The sequence below is a fragment of the Podarcis muralis genome, chromosome 5 (assembly GCF_964188315.1).
Source record: "Podarcis muralis chromosome 5, rPodMur119.hap1.1, whole genome shotgun sequence".
NCBI classification, from domain to species: Eukaryota; Metazoa; Chordata; class Lepidosauria; order Squamata; family Lacertidae; genus Podarcis; species Podarcis muralis.
In genome coordinates this window covers 58,186,151-58,208,151 of record NC_135659.1, presented here as the reverse complement: position 1 = coordinate 58,208,151, position 22,001 = coordinate 58,186,151, and the positions used below count along the sequence as shown (strand labels likewise).

At 39.9% G+C, this 22,001-nt stretch overlaps 1 protein-coding gene across 5 annotated transcripts in view; it reads right to left on the bottom strand.

The window, feature by feature from the left end:
- The window catches only part of FOXP4 (forkhead box P4), a 140,047-nt gene extending 120,130 nt beyond the window's left edge, over positions 1-19,917 (bottom strand). Inside the window, exon 1 of one of the 5 annotated variants that reach the window (XM_077928935.1) lies at positions 19,687-19,917. The gene's annotated coding sequence lies outside the window, so the exon portion shown is untranslated. Of the gene's footprint in view, positions 1-19,376; positions 19,631-19,686 lie in introns of those variants that run through there. The other 4 variants (XM_077928934.1, XM_028734127.2, XM_028734123.2 and 1 more) reach the window with 4 other exon arrangements.
- Positions 19,918-22,001: the final 2,084 nt, after the last annotated feature.

Sequence of the window (22,001 nt, the reverse complement as noted above, 5' to 3'; positions counted from 1 at the left end):
AATTATGCTCCAAAACATTTCATTTATTTGAGGTCTAAACTATTTTATGGCTTTTGCTGTGCTACCACATCAGGTTCTCACATTTGAGGATTTTTTTGTAGTTTCTATTAGTAATAGGCCAACCAGCTAAGGAATGGAGTCAGTGGCACATGCCTGATTTCCAACTAGTTTTATTTTTAAACTTTATGTCAATTATAGTTGGCAAATCTGTTAGCATTTTTAAGTTGCATATGCTTAAATATATTCATCCTAATAATAATAGTTTCCTACTTTCATTCTGAATGAGGAATTGCATCCACCACCATATTCACATAAATAAGAATTATGCCAATTACACATTAACCTGCAAAATTACTTGCTATGCAAAACTGAACTCCAGTGGAGTTTTCTTAAACGTGCATATGGTTTAATTTACAAAATTTCATTCACTTTTGCCGAATCAGTAGCTCTGTCTGTAGGGGAAGCCATTTCTGCATGACAAGTCTATGCTCTCAGCTGCGACTGTCGTTAATCAGAAACACTACCATTTCTCAACAACAGTTGTATAAAAACAGCTATGAAAGGACCAAACTAAGCAGAGAAGCTAGGTGAGATAGCCATTAAACAGACTTGCTGGTAAGTTTACATTGTTGTCTTCCATGATTATCATTTTATATCCAGACAGATGGACAGATAGGGCAAAAAACTTTAATTTCAAAATACTTCTGTAGAGTCTAATCACTAGAGGGATCCCAGTCTGAGGAAGAACACTACAGGATTGAAAACAGTAGCTGTAAGGTGAACGATACATACAAGTTTATATTCTTGCCAGGTCTGTGAGAACACTTAAGTACCATTAACAGGAGTGGCCTTCCTAAAGCAACGGGGATTGAGGAAGTGAAAATTTTGTTCTCTACTGCTCATGCTATTCTGTTGCAATCTAAAATTTGCTCCATCCATCTATTCATGATCATGTTATAGAACTAGGGAGACATAGAGTTTGAATAACTCTGCAGTTTCAGTGTAATACAGAAAAGAAGAGAAAAACACTTCAAGATATAGTTTATTTAAATAATTTTTAAAGAAATAATAAAAAAGCTTGTGCGAATAAGTCAGTACCTTTGATTGCCAGCTTTTTGTTTAAGAAAGCAGAAAAGGGGACAAAGAGTTGAGAAGTTAATAAAGTGGGGAAAGAAGTCTATTCATATTGAAGGAGTCTGTCTCGTCTCGTGGGAAGAACCGAAATTTACAACAAAAAAATTACTTCAGCAGAGAAAAGAAGCAGGTTTAAGTGAAGGTGCTCTACGTTTTTAATTGAAAGGGAGAGTCAAATGAAATATCCAATATCCCCATTTGAAAGAGAATGAAAACCCAGCTACATTGGCAAGAAATTGCTAAAGCACTATTTTTTTTCCTGAAGTCTTCTTAGGAAGTGGAAGGAAGAGGAGGTTTCCTTTCTATACAGTATATGAAGACACCCCAAGAAAGGCGGGGGCAGAAACAAGTTTTATTCATTTATTTTATATAAGAAGAGTAAGATAATAAAAGAAAGTTTTATAATGTCACAGTTTGGAAGAAGCAGTAGAGGGGGGGAAGAGAGTGTGTGTTTTTAAAAAGCAGCTAAGAACAGAAGGACTAGCTCTAACCACCCGCTGCACAAGCCTCCTTCCCAACGAGATTCAATTAATTGATAACAAGAGGCATCAAATTAATTTTTCAAGGATGTTAGATTTTGATGAAGGAAAAAATCTCTCTGATTTTAATCGGGGCGGCGTTTAAAAGGCATAAATGAATATCCCTTTCTAATCATCTGAGGCGCCGAGGAAGCGCCAAGCGGTTAACGTGCAAATTCAAACCGTTTAATTAGGGGGGGGCAGGGAGGAGGCAGCATGGGGAAGGAAAACAGTTTCTCTTTTAAGAAGCTTTTATGAAGAAAATTTTTTTTATTAAAAAAAAAAAACCCTCTCGCCATTATGTACTTGTGCAACACGCAAAATTTTGGCTTGGGACAAAGTCAGGAGTTTTACTCTCGAATAGAGATAATTTCCCATCACAACCTAATTAAACAGAAAAGAAAATACAAAAATGGAAAAAATTTAAACCGTGGATGAAAAAAGAAAATGAATGGAATTGCAACTCTTAGCCACACTATGCCCTCAGTGTTTCCTGCTACTGGAAACCTACCTTACACACTTGCACATGGATAAAAGTGTGCAGGAAAGAAAGGAGACATGCACAACACACAAAATGAAAGTAATGAAAGGAAGCCTCATCTCCCACCTTGATTTGCGTGTTTACATTTTTACAGGATAGAGAGGCTCTGAATGACTTTGCTGCTCTGCAAGCAGGGATTTAGCTCATGGAAAGCTCCTGCGAATTCACCAGCGGAAGACATCAAATACAATTAGTTTGCATATGCTGTTTCCAGTCTCCTTCAATCATAGCTTATACAAGAGAAGTCATTACCAGTCATGGGACAAATTTACACCTCAACAAGATTTTCAGATAGCAGCACCACCACCACCACCCCGCCCAATTTCACATTTGGTCTCACATTCAGTAAAAGGTTTAATATGTGAATTAAAACATACTGCCCCACCATGTAGCATGAAAGTCAAATGTGGGGGGTTTAGTTGTCATCTCAAGCATTAGGTACATACAGCTAATGGCTTAATCACCAATTCAGAAACAGACAAAAGCATTTCTGGCCCTACTAAGCCTCTGTGTGTGTGTGTGTGTGTGTGTGTGTGTGTGTGTGTGGAAGAGACACAGCTTTCCAGTTGTCCTTGCCCCTAGAGACAATGAGAAGTCTGTCTGCCCAGCTACCTATAAATTGCAAGCACCAGAAATATCCACAGGTACACTGGCAATATTCTGATGAGTGATCAGCTGATGAGGGGATGCTTAATAAAGCAACTATGGCTCAGCCCACATATTCTAAGCTTAATAAGGGCAAGGGAAGCCAGTTGCTTCTGCTGAAACTACAGTGGACGCTCAGGTTGCGAATGGGATCCGTGTGGGATGCACGCTCGCAACCCGCAGCAGCACGTCTGCGCACGCGTGGGTTGCGATTCGGTTTTGCACATGCGCAACCGCCAAAACCCGGAAGTAACCCGTTCCAGTACTTCCGGGTTTCGGCGGGTCCATAACCCAAAAAAACACAACCTGAAGCGTCTGTAACCCGAGGTATGACTGTATTGTCGAATAACCCCAAACATCAGATGCAAGAAGAAGCAGGCCAAGGAACAGGCTCTCATATAGAAGTGTTCATTTAAACTGCTGGCTTAAATGAGGGAGAAGGCCTTCTCCATGATGGGTTTGGAACTTTATGCCAGTGCATCTGAGACAGGCTTCCAGGCTTCAAGTTTTTCAAAAGGCTTTAAAGACATCTCTTTTTTGACTAGTCCAGTCTTGAACTGCGAGTTCCTAGTTGAGATTCCTGCATTGCAGCAGGGTTGGACTAGAATGACCCCTGGGGCCCTTCCAACTATACAATTCTATTTTTCTAGTGCTGTAAAAGTGCTTAATTGGCCAGCTGAGCATATTTATTTGTTTTGTTTTTGAACACTGTATATATTTTGCAAACTTTTACAGTTGATATTTTGTAAACATTCCCTACTTCAAGCCACTGGTGGATGGGCATCGTCCAGAAAGAAATACCCTAAATAAGTAAAAATACATTAAAATTTGAACCTCCCCCCCCCCCCACTGCAATCACAATTTCTTCGGAAGGCAAGAATCCGTCTTAAATAAGACTTTAATTTTATTTTTTTTAATCATGCAGGCATGCACTACAGAATCCAAGAAGTAAAAGGTATTACTGGCAACTTCTAAGGAGTTGTGTGAATCAACTTCCCTGATTCAAGTTCTGCCCTGTTTTATGAGAGTGAAGCATACCTCAGTCATACCACCAAGGTAGCTGCTGAAATACTACCATCATTTTTCCACGTACTGCCAAAGAAAGAACAAGATGATGCAGCATAACAAGTACTCAGATACGGAAAGCCTATCCAGTGTCTTACACTAATTAAGCCCTTTACTCAACAGAAGCAGCAGTTTGCTGTCAATGGAAGAAAAAAAAAGCAACTACTATCCTCAAGAACATAGTGGAAATGGGCCTTGGCCCAGTCCCAAACTGCTCTATGAAAATGTTTGCTCTGTTAAAACTGTTCCTATATCCTACAGCTTATCAATCTTTTTAACAATAAAGAACTAATAAATCCGAATCAGTAAGTAGTACCAGCAGCCAGGAGACAAATTCCTAAATCCTCCAGGCAAAACTGCATCCAGTGCATACATGCCTATAGTGCAAGATTATACCATTTAACTGGTGCCGCCCTCAGTGCAAAGCTGTACATCTGGGAACTCTGCCTGCTTCAGTTAATTTTTCCTTACAGTTTACAAGGCTCCAAATTAGCCACTTCCTTCAACAAGAAACAGCTAAGAACTAGTTTACTAGTTTTAGAATAGGCTATTAAACAAGTAGCTGAATAGCTCACATCACAAAGAGAATTGCATGTATGCACATGTTAGATATGAGCAAATCTAACTGCACATACCCCCCCCCCTCAAAATAAATAAGTAAATGGTAGCTCTGCAAAGTCAGTTGACTTGGCCAACTTCGGTGTGACGCCAGAAATAGCTGCAATAATTTCAATTTAAAACTTTCCCATATTGCTTTACTGCCACATGGACTATCAGGGGAAAGAGACTAAAAGAAAACAAATGGAGCAAAGAAGATAAATATGCAGGTTCTTTTTGACCTAAAAATTCTTGGTCATCTTATGCTGGGTAATATGTGTAGCCCAAGGTCCTCAGCGCCTTCCAGCTCCTGCACTCTTGATTTCACAAAATACACAATGCTAGATTTATAGCTCTGAAGAAATTGTAGCTTGCATGATCACAGGACAAGCATGGAATCGGAAGAAACAGAGCTGTTTCTCCGACATGTCTTAACTTTTCCTCTACAGCAGAAAGTGAATCTCTCTACCTATTCAATCACTAACCCATAGCAAGAACTCCATATGACAGCAAAATAAATACTAGTTGCATTCGGGGCTTTAATGGCAGCGTTATCGCTCCTACTGAGAACTGGAAAGAGATTCACAATCCAGCTCATCCCAGACTAACAAATCAGATTATGGTAGCCCTCTCCTCTCCTCCACCATCCCCCACCTTCCCCTTCAGCTATGTCAGGGTGGAATGCTATTTCCAGATGATTAACAGAGTGATTTTGGCTTTGTTACTGCTGCAACTTTCGTCACAAAGTGCAGGCAGTCTGAAGCTCTTTAGACAGTCACCTTCCTTTGCACACCTTCATGTGTTCTGTTTCACATGGGGACAAAACAGTAGGGCCTGAACATGCCTGAGCAATATCCAACATGCCAATCTTCGGGAACATAGAAATTATCAAAAGCTGCAATTTCTGCAGCTTGAAATATGGGGTTACAGTTTTTTTAGTTTTAATGGATATATCTTAAAAGTGGGCCACGCAAGATGTCAGCATCCCATTCCCGTAGCTGGCTAAATGTGACTGCCTAGGTCTAGAGTAGTGCTAGATAATACACTCCTTGCAATGTTTGAGATTTTTATACCTCCGTATAAAAGTTTATCAGGGTGGTTCACCAAAATTAAGAATAGAGGAAATACAATAGTGCCTTAATGCTATTACTGGGCCAAAAAGGGAACTTTCAGTTCTAACAGGTGGGGGAAGGGGGACAGTGGCTTATTTCAGACATAAATGATTTTTGCACCAAGAGAAAAGTGCTATACCTGCACGCCTCCCTGTTCCCTATTCTTGTGTACTATAATGCAAGACTTTATTAAATCTCAGTTTTCAGTGGAAAACTAGGGAAATCATATCCTAGTTTGTAATCAGAGATTAAACCTGGTTTCAGGTTTCCTGGTTCTAATGTAATAGGAAACTGATTTAAACAAACCCTGGTAGTTTTTCATCAGAGTGCATAAGAGAAGGGAAAGGGAGGAAGGGCATATACAAGCGTAATGTTCATTCTCAGTCCAATGTACCATGGCTTATTAGCTAGAGATCAGCCTAAACTGGGTCAACATGACTGTCTTTGATTTCATCAAGAAGGAAGCAACTAATCATAGTACTTCCAATACTGTGCTACGAATTCCATACACACAAGAACAAAATGATTGATAGACCAAAAAGTGAACTATGTGAATGAAAGATTGCTGAAAGGAATTTTTTATTTTATTTGGGGTATTTCTATACAATCTTCATAGTATTTTATTCTAAGATGGTCTACAGAGTGTCCAAGGAGGAAGAGATTCAACAAAGGCCTGGAGACCAAGGATCAGAAATCACCCTGAGTGCCATTCTAGTCTCATCCCAGACCTTAAAATCCAAGGAAACTCTCAAAATTCATTCATCCCTAGATGACAGAACAAGTGCTCCAGCACTAAATAGCCTCAAATTGGATACATCACTGAGTGGAGGCATATAAAGATTTAAGAACACTGGAAGGAGAAGGATTTTCCTACTTCAGATTAACTAAAATTACTAGGATGACAAAACCCTTTCAAGGAAGAGATGGGTTTTTAAAAAGCTTCTCTCTCATTTCACCGATTCTTACTCCTGGGTTACCACTTTATCAGGTCCATATGTAGTATAATGCAAACTGAACCTCATTAGAAACTGTCACACTCAACCTTGAACTTGGGTCAGGGGAGAGTACAGTACAAATGTATAGGCCCATTGTACATAATAAATGAAGTTACATAGGTTTTCTTAGGGTGTACCATTTCAAGGTGCAATGGGGTGGCATCTGAATGCTTCCCACAGGGGGAGGGCTTGGTACACCAGGATCTTCTCTAAAGGGTGGTTCTCCTGATGCCATGGAGAAAATTCACCACCTGCAATCTGAAGTGGTACAGCCCAGGAAAGGATTTCCCACACAATTCCAGTGATTGTGAAAATAGGGTCTAAAAATATTGCTATTTCTCAGGAACTATGAGATTCCCTTCCACACACACACACACACAGAGAGAGGCTAGGTAAAATGTCACAAGCACAGACACATCATGCTGCCATGCCACCTTTAACAGACCTAGACAGTGCTATACTTACTTTATAATATGTCATAAATAATGTGTTAACATGCCACTCCAAGAAAGAACTAGCACCACAAGGAACCCATCACCAGTTTCTGGGGCAAAGCCTATACCTCAAACCATTTACATGCCGTAACCAAGAACTACAGAATCCGACAGACATTATTCAAACAATTCCTTTCTTCGGTTTATTTTAGTGCACTGCACTTCAAACAATATATTTTCAAAGCACATGAATATGTACAGTACCTTTAAAGGAAATACACAGCCCTACAGCGCATCAGCAAGCAAAAGCAGACATTTGATTTTATGCAATAATGTGTCAAATTTTGGAACAGAACTTTCTCCATGTGGCGGCATGGGCTAGGGGAGGGAAGAAGCGCCTGGTTATTCCAAGTCAGGGCAAGGCTACTATATCAAGGTTTGAGGCAGCAAAACTTAAAAATTCACATTGGACTTTTACTCTAGACTGTGAAAACACTGTAGAAACTCTATAAACATTTTCTGCTGACACCAGAGCATGGAAACCTCTTTTATTTCAATAAATATTACATTATTAAGAAAAATGATAGTAAGAATAGTCATGACGGGGTTTTTCATTTTGCCCTCTGCAAAAAGGTCAGATGCGCTCGTACTGGTTTCATAGTACAAGGAAATACATCAGTTATCAAAACACTGAGTATGTCTCCCTTTATTCCAGATGGCTATAGAAAGTCAAGCACACACACACACACACACACACACAGAGAGAGAGAGAGAGAGAGAGAGAGAGAGAGAGAGAGAGAGAGACTCTTTAACTTTGGACATTTGCATAACTCAGTGCATAACAGGGAGTTTTTATCTGAAGTTCCCATCCTAGTGTAACACATGCATGTTCAAAAATGCTTTTCATTAGCTATATTTCATTCTGGCCCTATTGTTCCCTTAGAATCGATCGTCTAATAGCAACCAACCCCTTCTGCCTTCCTTTGAGAAAGTCCTTTCACAACAGACAAGAGATTGCATTATTGTAGGGAGACTAAAGCAGCGGGAGAGTTGATCTAGAACTTCCCTCACCAAGTGCCTTATTTACCACGCTTGGCCCAGTTCTGCTCTGGATTCCAAACCAACACTAGGTGGCTGCATTACCACCAATACATGCCAATCATGGACTCCACAAGAATGGTGTTATTTCTTTTGCTGTTGGTTGCCCTTTTCAGTGATCAAGTAAGTTGTTCTACCCTGAGCAAGCTAACATGGTAGAAGACACAATATAGGGCATTTCTACTACAGAACACACCAGATACATACAGTGGTACCTCGGGTTACCTACGCTTCAAGTTACATACGCTTCAGGTTACAGACTCCACTAACCCAGAAATATTACCTCGGGTTAAGAACTTTGCTTCAGGATGAGAACAGAAACTGTGCAGCAGCGGCGCAGCGGCAGCAGGAGGCCCCATTAGCTAAAGTGGTGCTTCAGGTTAAGAACAGTTTCAGGTTAAGAACAGGCCTCCAGGATGAATTAAGTTGTTAACCCGAGGTACCACTGTACTTTGCACATACACCAGCCTCCTCTCTTACTCCTCTGAAAATATTTGTATAGTACGGTTGCCATACATCCGGAATTTCCCAGACATAGCCGGCAATCAGCTGTCAGAAACAGCCTCTGGGCAGAAATTGCTGAAATGTCTGGGAAAATCTTTACATATGGCAACCTGTGTCGGCAGTGTCTTTTTTTGTCGAGATTTTGCCAATAAAAAAAATAACAGCTCAACCTTACAGTATAGCCCGGTAAATACTATTTGAGTATCCTGTGGGAGGCGAGATACTAATTTCTGCACTATGGTTACTTTTAAGACTTCACACTGAAATACTATGGGAAAATAAAAACAGTAGGTGCAGTCTGAAAGCGTACAAATTGAAACAAGCAGGACTCTCATTTGTAGATCATTTCTCTGAATGTGGTGATGGAGCCAAAAAATAGTTTCTTTTTTTTTTTTTAACAAAATTGCTGCTATTGCTGCAAATAGCAAGAATTCTGTGTAGCTTTTGTTTCAAGAGAAAAAATGCTGGGCAAAGTTAACCAATTGTACTCTATTATAAATTCCCCATCTCTAAAATGGGGATAACAGCAAACTGTCAAAGAGTATGTTAAAAAGATCAAGAACACAGAAATTTTAAAAGCGTTACAGAAATTAATAATACACAACCTGATCACAAATGTAGAACATTTCATCCAAATATAGATAGTGCAACAACTTTGTTATGAAAAATGAAAATATTAAATCTCAAAAAAACCAGAGTATTAAGTTTTAATTTCTAATTGCCTAGGGAGAGAAATGATCGTTTCTGTCCTTTTGCTATGCCAAACGTAGCTCTCAGAATTACACGACCTGAAGTATGGGATACTTGAAACCAAATATTGGCCAGGCATAAAGGTAAATTTTAAGTTAGATGAACAAAAAGAAAATGCTCAGCATGATTGTTATGTTGTATTATTGAAATGCCACTTTATCTGACTGAATGAATAGGGCGTAGGAGAGAAAGCAACCTCAGTGCAAAGATTTTTGGCACTCAAAATTAAAACGATGCCTCCTTCCATGAACAACATGAATGTTATGTTTACATCAGAGGCAAAAAATAGGACAAGAAAAGGTCAGGGGTGAGGTTGACTGAAGTCCTGCAACTTAAATCTTTAAATCAGAACAATTGCTTTCCTTCACACCTGCAAATTCCACCTCAAGAGTCTACTGCAAAAGTAATATTAACATTCTTTCATCACCCAACTGCATAGTTTGGTCTAGTTAAAACACACATAAAATCTCAAAAAAGTGACTGCTTTTGATATATTTTGTAGAAAATGGTTTCTACTAGAAAGGGGGGGGGGTATAAGAGACGACTCTTCTTCTTCCTCCTCCTGCTCCTCCTCCTCTTCTTCTTCAGTTCTCCACTCTGCTATGCCAGGCTCCCCCTTCTACTTATTGGGGGAAAAAACCAGTCTGCAATTTTTCTTTAAGTGCGAGGGGAAAAACTGCTAAATTTTGCTTGCTAAGAAAGTATCTTGGCATTATAAACTGCCATCCACTTCAGATTAATGCACCCACCCTAGTAATACACGAAGGCAGAGAAATAGAAGAAAACCAGGGCACCGTTCATTAATGAACAAATGCAACTTGCCAGAGTCCGTAGCCACAGTCTCTGTTTGGAGAAGGTACCTTGTCAAAACAAATGCCGGGCAGCTGCAAGAAACAAAGGCACAACATCTTCTAAAATAGAAGCTGGGGCTTGCCTAAAACATTGTGCATGTCCAATAGTCGAACCAAGATGAATCAGAGAAGAGAGGGATGCCAACTCTCTGCATAAACTACTTGGTACCAGCATACTCTCTGGAATTGGAAAAGGTCAATAATACTGAAAAGTGACCTCCAAGAACCAAGTTGTTCTAGACTGTTAGGCTCACTGGAAGATGTAGCTTTGTATTGTATCCTTGGCACCCCCTCTATGAACTTTTTCTTGCCTTCTTGAAATGCTTCTCAGTCAACTAGCTGGGCACAAAAAAATTGTTTGATGGACATTTAAGTCAGCCGTAAGAACCTAGTTACACCATACATGAGTGCCCCCCCCCACCAAAAAATAGGAAGGCAGAGAGATGGTAACAGTACTCTTTCCACTCCCTTGTCTAGGCAAAGATAATGCTGCTTCAGCCTGAGCTAGGAGGAGATAGTCATCAATTCCAACTGGCTGTTTATTCTGACGTTAAGGGCTGGCTGTAACTAATCAGATTGCAGCAAAACAACTTGCCACAAACAGTCCAGTTATGTCAATTATCTGATATTCAGCATTTCCACCTTTAATCCCACATCTGGCAAATCAGGACCTAAACCAAGCATCCTTTCACACGTAAATCGGAAGAGCTCTGTGACCCAGACCTTCGTCCATCTGGGAAGCCATTTCTGAGAGTCCCAAGAATATCTTCAGGGCAGAAAAATGGGCAGAGCTGGGTCAAATTCAGGTCATGCCATGGAGTGCTTTCTATACAAAACCAATATAACACACTGGGTTCAAGTTTAAAAACTGCCTACTAGGTTACAAACATAAGTCATTTGTAAATATTTTGGAGTTAATGAATGTTGAATAACAAGAATGCAAAGAATTATCATATAGGGTATCACCAGGAAAATTAAGGTGCAAAGTGTTTGACGATGCTCAAATATCGCTTTGCTCCATTATACTGGCATGGTATTGCCCTTCATCTAAAAAGCCAGCTGTTCCCTACCTCACTACAACGGATGAAGTCCTGCTATTTGACAGGATCTACTGCCTCTCCCATTATATACTTCTTTTTGAGTCTTTGCTGATGGCAGAAAAACAGGCTTTCTGCATCTCCTCCAATCCTTCTCTCTCTCTCTCTCACACACACACACACCACAAGCAAGCTTTTTTTCACCCTGTTCATGTGGTCAAGTACCTTATTTACAGAGGCCTTTCTAAGGTGCCCAACACCAAGAAGTACACCCAACTACTTCACTGTAATTCTATTCCAAAACGGGGGTAACTGTCATTGAAATTAGATGTTACTGAAGCAATGATCCACCCAAAGCAACACAGGATGATCACAGCACAACCAAAAAGTGAACTAGACAGTCTAGGTCTTGAAACACAGGTCAACACCATCTACTTATATCGGCCTTTTGCCTAAGAGAAAACAATCACTATGTTTTATTTGAATATACCTGGGTTGTCATTTGTAAAGCTTAAAATATGTGTGAACTAGAAGTGTATATAGGAAATGGACCATAGGAAAACCCTAGAAAAATTGCCTGAAAATATCAGCTAATTCATCTACACTCTTCTTTGCCGCTTCCCATGTTTTATTTGTTTGCATGAGGCCATGGGATATGGGAGAACAGTTTTAAGCCGCTGGCCACTCCTAGATTTTTTTAAAGAGGAATGACTGGTTTTTAACTGAACAAACTGCCTCTTCGGGGATGGGATATATTCCCCAAAACTGCTTTGTTCACTCCCGCATGTGTGAGTCATTACAGAGTTTCCTTTTGACAGGACCAAACAGTGCCAGATAAATCCAGAAGCATGTTAGCTCCTATGCTGCCCTCAAGGAACACACTATAGACATGCTCCGTTGCCTAATACTGCAGAGGCACACTGGTCATTTCACTGTCTTCATGCAGGATGCTTTATGCTTTACCTGATAGTGCTATTCCACCCTTCTTGTGTTTATACAGGCAAGTAGGGCTCTCTTCTAAACCATACCAGCATAAATTCAGGAAGATTGAGGAGAAATAGTGCCAGGATAGTGTTCATGTTAAAATATCCAGGTTCATTGGCATACAGCTGCTATATACAAATGGGCAAATGCTCCCATTCTTCAAAAAAGATACAAACTTCTCTTCCCTTATGAATTTGCATGGATTTTCCTTATTCATTATTTCATGAACTAGTGAAGCAAAGTCAAGCTTCTCACAGAGAATCGCTTTTATTTATTTAACAAGATTTATATACCGCTTGATTGTAATAAAACCTCAAAGCGGCTTGCCAAACCTTGCGGGAAAGCCTCTCCCCACTTCGAAGTATGAACTGTTTCGTTTACCCCTGTATTAACACACTTGCCTGGTAGCCATAAACAATAAGGAATTGCATGCAAGTGAGCTAATGGACTGGCAGACGATGGATGGGGCACTCCAGCAAGTAAGTTGCTGCAGGACAGAAGCTGCCTCCTCTTCACCCAGTACAGACATGCAGCAGGCTGCTGGGAGAGGAGCAGAGCTCTCTGTCCCTCCTCTGCCAACCCCTGTCGGCTAATTAAAACATTTGCATGCCAGTGACTTCCATAGGTTTGTTTCCAACTCTGGTTTAGCTGCTGCCTATATGCTAATGCCCGTTCAAAGGCACCACGTGGTAAAGTTTCTCCAGTGGGGCAGAATGAGAAGCAGCATATCAAAATGGGGCACAGTGGCTTCTCTCTCCCACCCAAGTATTTCCAATGCTTGTGTTTTTTTTATCGATACTTAGAATTTTTATAGTGTGCTTTTATGAAGTTTGCATGCAGTTAACATAATACTCCATCCAGAATGCCAGGATACGCAACAACCCTTAATGGGTGGCAGAAATCCTCGTCTACTGATCCATTTGTTGTTTAAAGTCCTGAAACGGATGGAAGGGTTTCAGGTAAGCGGGCAGTGAATTGATCAGATTCTGTCTCTTTGCAAGGACATGGAGGTTGGGTGACATGCGCAGGCTAGCAGATAACAAATGCTGATATTGCCATAAAGACCAAGTCAGTAGAGAACGATGTGCAATTGTGAATTTGAAAGAGTCAGATTCACAATGCTAACTAACACCTTGTCAGGGAAACGCTACTGACCTGATGAGATACTTACATTGCAAAGTTTTCAATAACCGTCCTCTATACAGACAACCTCTGTTCACCAGACACAGCAGGGTTTTTATAAAACAAAACGAGAGTCCAGGTTTTCCCAATGAATCCCCACACTATGGATCTTGGCTTAAATTACCTTATGTATACAAATGTGCAAGTGCACTTGTACTTTTTAATATATCCTCCTTCCTAGTCCAGCTTTTTAACCCTTTCCTAAAATCAGGATCTCTGTGGAAAAGATATTAACGGATAGAAATTCAATAATCAACTGAACCATCAGTTCAAACGTGCGCACACATATATACACTGTTATAAGACAAATTGAAACTGAATTCTGGAAATGTTCTATCTACTGCATTCCCCCCTGTATTGCTTCAAAACCCTTTTCACGTAAGACAAGCAGATTTTTCAAAGAAAACAAAAACTGTTTTAAATTCCATGTGCAAACTGCACACACTAGAACTGAAACTCCAGTGTGGGTAGAAGAACAAAGTCAAATGTGAAAATAGTATTTTTAACTTAAAAACAAAACAAACATTTCAAAAGCCTCCCTCTCGACTACCAAGAAAAAAATGTTTAGGACCAGTGAAGGAGCTTCTGAGACAAAGCAGCACAATGAATTAATAGAGATGATTAATGTGTCTATTTGATACAGAGCCAGAAAAATTAACAGAACAAATCAACAAATGGAAGTGAATGAAATCTAAGTTTGTGGCACGGATGCCAATTTCAAAGTTTATATAATAGTAAAACTGCATTCAAAATTTGAAAATTTATTATTTTGCTAATCATATCTCCTATCACACACCTCCCAGGTACAGATTTCCCTCATATAATTTAAGTCATCACTCTTTTCCTATCAACAACAATTCTGAAGGTGTGTTTTAACCTGCCATGTGGCAATTACTCCCAGTGTAAGGAGGAAATCACTCAGCCCTGGAGGCAAGTGAATTAGCCAAGTTTGAAAGGTGGCATCCTGTTCTATGCAACAGCACAACAATGCCAAATTGAAAATAATTAAATCAAAACGGGCATCAGTGGGACTTGTTTTGAAGTTGTTGTCTTTAAATCATGTTAAAGATCTTTTATTGCCCTCTCTTAAGACAACTGGGATAAAACAATATATTTTTGCAGGCAAAAGCAAGTTCCTCCATAAGGAAGCAATAAGAGAGCCTTTTTCTACCCTGAAGGCCAAACCATACACAAGCAGAGTTTGATTATAACGGCTGATAACGAATTTCTTGCAGGATCTCAGTGCCAAGAACCTGTGTAACAATATGTTGTCTTCCTGAAGCACAGGGCACAGATGAGTAGCTTTATATGATGTTATCCCCTAACCTTTTTTTAGAGTGAATGCCTTTTCTAGAAACAAACACCTGCTACCAGTAAAGAAGGACTTTGGTGAACAAATGACTTCTCTCTCCGCTTCAACTTTCAGGGAAAATCACTGATTGGAAGTGCGAAACGGAGGTGGAAAGCTCTTTACTAAATGGTGCCAAGCTATAAAATTTACATTCTAAGGGAAGGGGAGCACATATATGCTCATCTTTTCTGTGAGATCCATCTCTTCCCCCTCTAGTTTTAAGGTGGGGGTTCAGAATTCTGACTCTCCCCAGTTCTCACACAGGCACACACTTTATCACAGCAGTCCTGACCATGGTTACTTGAAAGTAACTCCCATTGAACTTAGCGAGATTTATTTCTGGGTGAATTGCACTGTATGTCACTTTAAAAAGCAAAACCCAACAGTATCTTTTCTTCCTCCAACTTCGATCTCCCCCCACATGCAACAGAAACATTTCAGCCATCACCCCCTCCCTTCCCCATTTCAGCCCCACAGCGAGACACACACAAACATTATCAGATTCAAAAGCATCCCCTCTGCCATGAGAAAAGAAAAGCTCTTAGGCTTCTTTGGGCAAAAACTTCACAACTGACTGCACATAGTTCCCGGCTTGGTTATTAGAAAAGAAAAAGAGAAAGCGCCTGAAGTGGTTATTTTATTTGCTCTTTGTTTTATAGATTTCCCCCCCTTTCTTCTTAAAGAAACCCTCCTTTCTATAAAGAGAATCTGAATTAGAGATCCACCAGATTTTTTGCTATTATTGATTGTACTCTTAATAAATAAAAGAGCAATCAAAATGTTAATATAATAAGAAAATATGCAGTGTAAATTGAATGAACTATTCACTCCAAATTATTTTCTCAATTATTACATCCTTTAGTCCTACATGCAAACAAAAAAACTTTTCTTATTATAATCCTAAACTGTGACATTAGAGTATCAGATGAACTTGACGACTTCATGGTCTAGAAAGTTACCAGTCCGGGAAGAAAGAAATTCCATGCCTATTTACCCAGCTTTCCTTACAATATTACACAATGGAGCTGTGAAAAGGCAGCCTACTGTATGTATCTTACTCTGCAAGAAGGTTTTTGCCTAACACCAGTGCTTAGTGCCTGTGGGACTGGAGTACTACTCCCCCCCCCCTTTAATCTTTGCTTTAAAAGAATTCAAAAATGGATGGGAGAGAAGGTTTTTGATCATATATTTCCATGCCAAAATACTCAAATTAATCATATAAGATAGCACTTTACTAGAGAAACATTTTTCCTTTTCATTATGTTTGTAGTTTTAAAATATAACCAATCACTTGCATCAATTGTAACTAAATAGATGTTCTCCCCACTCAAAATTTAGATGTTTACATTCTATGCACATACGCATAAGCATTAAGTTTTGAAGATTTGTTTAAACTTCCAAGAACTTTATATAAAATCAATTCAAAATACAGGAAACACAGGGGCTCAGCAATTTGCTCCACTTCAATGTGCGCCCATTTCTGAGGGGGAGAAAATAAAGGAACAAAGATTTGGAATCAGAACCAACTGACACACACACACCCCACCAGACCTGGTTTGCACAAAAAATTATGAATCTGGTTCTGACCATCTTTCTTAGTTTAAATCTGACTGGGTTTTTTAAAAACTTGAGAGGGGAAGGGGGTTAAATATTTTAAATCATGTTATACAAGCATCACTCACCTGCAATATATGCTCTCAGTTTAAAGTACAATTAACAGAAATTAAGAAATGTTAAATATGTGGGGAAATGGTTTAGGATCCTGGATGCTACTGCAGGCAGCATACACAACTCACAGGCCCCAGTGCCTAAGGAAGTAACACACTGTGACAATTTGACAGAAAATGGCCTGTGAGCAACACAAGCCCCTTCTTGTGTAAATGTTTTAACATGTAGTAATATATCTGTAGAATACTATACTATTTCTGTTGTTGATTATACCCACCTTTTAACAGAATGTAATAATTCTTTTTTATTGTACACCCCACAGCTTTTCTGAAAGCATTAAACTGAAGTTATAAGCCATTGCTAAAAACTGGAGTAAATTTTTGTCTCCAAAGAAACAGTATTTCGGACTGAGCACTTGATTGAAGTCAGCAATGGACCCTGGAATGGGATCTGTAGTGAAATTCCTTAGGGCTAAATTAAGAAGAGACAAATCTCACTATGAGTTTGTCAAATGCATTCCTTGTAATACTGCGCTTCAAAAGATCTTTTAGAGTCTAAGTGTCTCTAATGAATTAGTATACCTATTCTCATCCATTCGAAGTTTATTTTGAACTTGAGGAGAGATGATTAAATGATTTCATTTTTTAAATACCAAATTCAATGGGAGTTTTTGTTTCAGATCACAGACCCAAAAAATGGTCTGCCAAAATAAAACCATTTTTAACACTCCCCCCATATTTGAACTCATCTGCGTTACGTAGCATTCAGAACTTTATCACTTATGAAAATTTATAAAACAACCAAGATCCGTAACTTTATTAATTATTCTGCTGTGTGTCAATGGTGATGAAAATGATGATAGAAATGGAGCATTATCTTCACAGACCCATGTCAACTACAAGTTTTAAAATAAATTTTACTTGAAACTTCTCAGCTGCCCAAGAAAGGCTGGTAATGAATTTGCTCCCTTTCTCTTAATGACCGACTAATGCTCACATAACTATGATACACCTACTAGAAGACCCAGTCCCAACTCACAATTACAGCAAAATATCTATTGAGCTCCTTTTTTAAAAAAATATGTTGATGTTTTAGGTTGTTTTTTAAGATTTGTGCTTTTAAAAAGTTCTCTCAGTTAGGAGAAACCTATACAGATAAACCAAGAACATCACTTCTAAGCTCCTATATCTGAATATAAATTTTCCCCTTTCAAGTTTCAATCACCATGGCATTTAAATTATATATATTTGCACCTTTCCCACTTTTATATAGGTTATATAAAAATTTATATAGGTTCCCCCCCCCCCTCTTTTTAGGGAGCACTGGGATGGCATCACATTGTATTATAGTGAACAATGTATACGATCATTTCTCTGCTAATTTTAGTTCAAGTTTGCTGCTCTAAGGGATATTAGAAACATTTCTAATTCAGAGGTGGCATTTAAAGGTGGGAGTAGAAGACAAACCGACAAGAAGCTGACGAGACAGACTGAAAGACTGATTGGGCCAAAAACATTACCTGACAGCAATAAATACGTTTTGTGCATTTAAGAAATATATAAAACGAGGAAGATCAAGCTCATTTAAGAATGTAGATGATGAAGTGAACTACTGTAACAAATATACTGTAGTATATTTATTGCTACCTTCCCAGCAGGAAATAATAATTTAAAGAGCCATTAAAAGTTTTTTTTTAGTCTTGTTATTTAGAATAAAGCAAATTTAAATTTCAGCCACCGTATAAAAACCGGTAAGAAATAAGGGGAATTCAGGATTTATGAAATATTTTTCTAGCATCTCTACCACCTCAAAGTTTTATTACCCTAAAGAATAGACCTAAGCCAGAGAGCCGATCTTTTCGCTAGACAAAAAACTTTCCTATCCGTTGCCAACTTGTTTGCCAGGAAAAAGTTATTTCAGAGTGGGGAAGACAAGAAATTCTGCTATCCCAATTCAGGATCTCACCCCCACTCTAAATGTGTACTCAAGAAGACCATAAATGTGAGTGCCTTTGAGCCTATCCATCCTGTCAATCACAATAAATTGTAATTCAAAGACACACTTACAGGACTGATTGATCTGCAGAAACCCCAAAGCGGTTTTGCAACATCTACTCCCCACCCCTCTTCACATTCACAAAACAGAGGAACAAAAAAAAAAAAAATCCACTCACTGCCTGCTCCTTCCTTCATTTTTCCCTATAAGCAAGAACCTCTTATCCCTGCCTCCCATCCTCACAGCTCCCCCCACGAACAAAGAGGAAAGCTTTCCAACACCCCAACTAGTCTCACATATCCGATTCCTTTGGTTTCCATGCCACCCTCTGTAAATCCCAGCTGAAAAGTTATTTCCACCAGCACCTCTCTTTGTCTGGAGTGCTCCGTTTTCCGGGTACCCCGAACTTTCACGCGTCTCTTTTACTAAAAGGCACTGATAAATTAAACCGAGAGGAGGCTGCCTTCGCCAAGTAGTTTTTCTATATATATATTTTCCACATACACACCCTAACATCCTTGAGGTTGCAATCTCAGAGGGAGAAAGAGAGTAAGGAAGGATGCGGGAAAGGGGGGGGGGAGGGAGAAGGGAGGGAATCAACAAAGCATAAATCTCAGCCTCCTTCACACACCTGCTTTTTCCAAAACACCTGGGGGGCAGGCGCCACAGACCGGCCAGTTTATCAACTTTAAGTCGTTCCTGGTCGCAAATATTCAATGCAAGGTATATATATATATCTTTAAAGCAGAAGAGTGCGCGCGGCTTAGGGGGGTGTAGAGAGAAAGAGGAAGGAACTACTGTATGGATTAAAAACTAAACTAGCACTGAAAGTTTAAGAGGGGGGGGAGGGGAGGCTTGCTGTTGTTGTTGCTGCTGCTGCTGCGGCTGCTGCTACTGTTAAAAGATCCCACCAACCTGTTTCGATCTACAGCGCCTGGAATCGGGTCTCAACTTTTAACACCCCCCACTTGGAGCATGTGGCTGCCTCTTTGCTGCCGCCGCCGCTGCTACCGCCGTTGCCGCCGCCGCCGCCTCGTCCAGCTTCGTCCCTTGCGGAGCAGAAATGCCTCCAGCTCCCAGCAGCCCGAGGTTCCCCCAAAGTTAAACACCTCGGAGACAAAGAGAGAGAGACAGAGAAAGAGAGAGAGAGAGAAAGAAAGAGAGGGAGAAGCAAGCCGACAGAGAGAGAAGAGAAAGCACTAACACAGTTCAGGCATGATCATACTTTTCTCCTGCCAAAGGCTTTGCCGCTTTCTTCTCTTATTGTATTCGGGGGGGGGTCCTGTTTCTTCTTCCTTCACCCCTTTCTCCTGTTCCGTTTTCCTCAATGGAAGTCTCAGAGGCGGGCGGGGGGGGAGGGGGGAGTCAATCTTATGTCTCGGGTCCCTCCTCTCTCTGTCCCATTCAGATGTGGAGATCAGCCTCTAATCACAGGGGTTGTGTCTGTACTGGAGATGTGACTTGAGAGCTGGGAAGGGAGGGGAGGGGGGAAAGAGAGAGAGAGAGAGAGAGAGAGAGTTACTTCCAGTTCTACCATAATCCATCTAAAGCAGGTGCAGCTCTTTTCCAAGCCCACAGGTCCTGAATGGAAAAGGAAGCCACGGGCGAGGAGCGCGGAGGAGAGGGGAAGGAAAGGTTTTTTTGAATCGGGGCGAGCAAAAGGAAGCGAGGCCCCTGTCTCAAGTCACTTTTTGGGGCCTTTAATACCTGAAATCGTGATTTCTCCGCACTTTTAATGTGTTAAGTTTCCCCTCCTTTCTTATATATTTAAGGGGGGGAATAATAAGGGGTACATATTTTTCTTACAGTTTTCCGTGTTTTGGGTTGTTCAGTTTTTGCTAATAGCCCTTGTGTTAGACTACCGATTCTGGTTTTAAAGACCCTGCTGAAAGAGTGGCCTCGCTGCTATGTTATACCTTAATATATTTTACCAAACAGTTTAATGGGCACATATCGTGCCACAAACCTGCAGGGATCGTTGTAGGTATCACACAGGTGCATGCAGCAGGAGTGGCCGCTGCTCCTCTCAAGGTGCACAGGAAATATTAAAAGTGTGTTTGATCCCAGATAACATGGGAAGCGGCCCATACAATTTTGTTGTGAATATGGGGGGGTGGTTAGGGTTGTTTTCACTCATGAGACTTAAGTCCGGTTTCTTTGCATTTCTCCTATTTGTAATGCCAATGAAATACTTATATTAGCCTGAATAACATTGAAATGGCTTCCCAGCACTTTCTGACAAGTATTAAAAAAACATTTGCATGAGCACACGCAGAGTGAGGGGGAGATTCAATTTATTTTTAATTAACGTAAGTAAAAATGTCCTCACACTTGCAACCCTAAGCATAGGATTAGGCTTCATAAACGTTATAAAGTACTTTTCACACCTGACCCTTAGTTTATTTACTTGGAAATGGCTTTAAAAAATTATACTGAGATTGGAAAGCTTGACCATTTTTGCTAATCATACTGAGATCCTTTTCATTTCCCTAAATGCTTTGCAGGTCTCTTCAAATTTGCCTTGAATTTTGCTCTCACTGAAACCATACTTTCCAGTATGTATGTGTAGGACTGGCTTGTAAAAGAGCAGCAGAATTCACCCAGGTTTATTATTATTAATAATATGCAACACAATTATCAGCATAGTTATTCAAAAGAGGGTCCCCCTACGTTTAGTTGGGCTTACTTTCTAGTAAGGATTGCAGCCTTAGTACATCCCAGCTCTTATCTTTTGGATACATTTAATAGATCAAAAATGCCCTTACCTGTATTTACCAATCCCTCAGTAACAATGATCCTGATCTATTCAGAGAACACTGAATATATATGCTTAAATAAGACATTTTTGGGGGAATATTTCTATGCCTTCTTTCTACTGAAGGATATTGATGTTGCCTTATTCCATACATTAAAAAATAAAACAAATAAAAATATAAAATACAGATAAATAATAAAATAACCATCACCTACATTTGAGGTGAGGTGAAGAGATAGATCCAGCTGCCTCGGGACAAGGCCTGATTCAGATCAGGATTACAGTGCCGTGGGATGGTTTTCACCTGTGCCATTTTCCCAGCTGAAATCAACCCTATATTTTGCCTGTGGAGAAATGGCAGTAATGGGGGGGGGGGGGGCAGGGTGGATTTCGAACAGGAAACTGGATTGGTGGAAAGTTTAAAACACCATCTCCTAGCAATCATGGCCCTGATTTGAATTCCCAGCCTCTTGTGGCTGCTCTGATCCTTTTTAAAAGAAAAAAAAAAAGGGGGGGGAGATCTGATTCATCGATCTCTCACATCACATTCTAGTTTGCCTTAAGTCTAATTAAAATGACCCAACATAAATGGACAGAAATCAGCACTACTAAAAGCTATCCACAGTTAAATGCCTCTGAAAGATCAAATAAATTATATATATTTTACCTGGTGTTTATATTAAGGGTGCAATCCTACAGCCAGCTGAGGGGCCACAGGAAAGGCCCTTGAATGGACAGCACAAAGGCCACTGGAGGTTCCCCTAGTATGTTGTTGTTGTTATTAA